Below are 1,639 nucleotides of genomic sequence, written 5' to 3' on the forward strand. Positions count from 1 at the left end.
CGCTGGAGCGCTGGGTGCCCTCTCTTTAATGGGCAAAGCCAGAAGCCGTGTTCAGCTGATCCCAAACAAACTGGCACTTTCTGAACCACCTCAATGTAAAAGCCTCTGGGGTGGAAGCTGTGGAGCTGCGCAGCAAATTAACCTGCTCTGGTGTAGTGGAACAGAACAGATTCCCCAGGTGAAACAAGAAAAACTTGAGGTGGGGTTATGGTAACTGGTTGGGAGTCTGTGGTACTAATGCTCACCCCTTTTTTATAGGGAGAGAATCAATAAGACAGAAGGAGGGGGAGGGAACATAGTAAATCAAAACTTTTGGCTGCTGTCCCAGCACTAGGTTGGAAACTTGTTTCAACTGTTCTGTAGTCATCGGTACCACTGCCTGCAGCATCTCTATTCTTTCCAAAGGTTTTCACTTCCAAACAGCGCACAGTGGACATCAGTGTGTGTCTGTGACTGGGGACAAACTGATGTGAGGTAAATGATGGTGTTGTATGCATACCAAAAAAAAATATAATGTTTTCCTAAATGGCCCAGCTTATAATTACTTCTAGTTTTAATGTAACAAGAGTAAGTTTCTTCTTGGCTTTGTGTTGGTCACACTCGATTTCCTGTATTTGCCCATTTCCTGTCCATGGCTTGTGTTCAGAGTTGAATACAAGTTGCTAATGACAATAATATTTGCCAATCCCTTCCTGTTGGGGTAAACAAAGCCCATAAAAGATGTAACTTGTGCCTCTCCTCTAGAGACAGGCCAGCGCCTGGCACTTGTCTCGCACCTGGGAGTGGTGAGAAGGGTCCTGCTGCAGGAATTGGTGGGGCCTCTGTGTCCAGGCGATGCTGATATTCACAGGAGAGTTGTGTGAGCAGCAGAATGAGCGAGATCCGACACTCGGCAAACGGGCAGTGTCCCTCTGTCACCCTGTCACACAGATCCTGCGCGCTGCAGCAACCGCAGCTGCCTGCCCTCCTCCCCAGCCGCACCCGGGTGGGCTCTGCTTAGCCTGGGGCAGAGTGACTGCTGCCAAAGGGAGCTGAGCTGTACCCGCCCTTCCCACAGGCAGGAACTTGGATCTCTCAACTGCTGGTGCGCTGGTGGGAGTTTTGTTCTCTTTAAGACTCTTCCCTCTTTCAATCCGAAATCGATCTAGAAGCTTGTGGGAATGAAGAGAGGAGACACTCGCCAAGTGGACGTAGCTTGTGATCACGTAACTTCTTTTTCTCTTGGAAATAACTTGCCTATGAACCGAACCAACTTGCTAATCAGTGATACTGTGTTACTAAAAACAGCACGTGTGGAGTCTGTAACGGGATTATGTAGAGAGAGTTGGTTTTCAATCAGAACTGGTTTGGAAGCCTGTGGTCTGACAAGTTGCTTCCCAAAGCAGCAAGAAAAATGAAGTTGACGTTTTTGCACAGGCACTGTTCTGTGTTGTATCCCTCAGCTGAATCCTGCTGCTCACTCAGGACAGTGTACAGAAGCCTCTGGACATTTCCATGGATCTGGTTTCTCAGATTGTCAAAAACCCACCAAAAGTACTGGGGCATACTGTTAATTCACGTGTGTTCTCCTGAAATGTGTGTGAAGTCCCTGACTGCTAACGCAGCTTCTAGAAGTTCTGTTCTCCAAACCCCTCATTGC

Source organism: Antrostomus carolinensis, unplaced genomic scaffold (assembly GCF_000700745.2).
Source record: "Antrostomus carolinensis isolate BGI_N321 unplaced genomic scaffold, ASM70074v2 scaffold44947, whole genome shotgun sequence".
Taxonomy (NCBI): domain Eukaryota; kingdom Metazoa; phylum Chordata; class Aves; order Caprimulgiformes; family Caprimulgidae; genus Antrostomus; species Antrostomus carolinensis.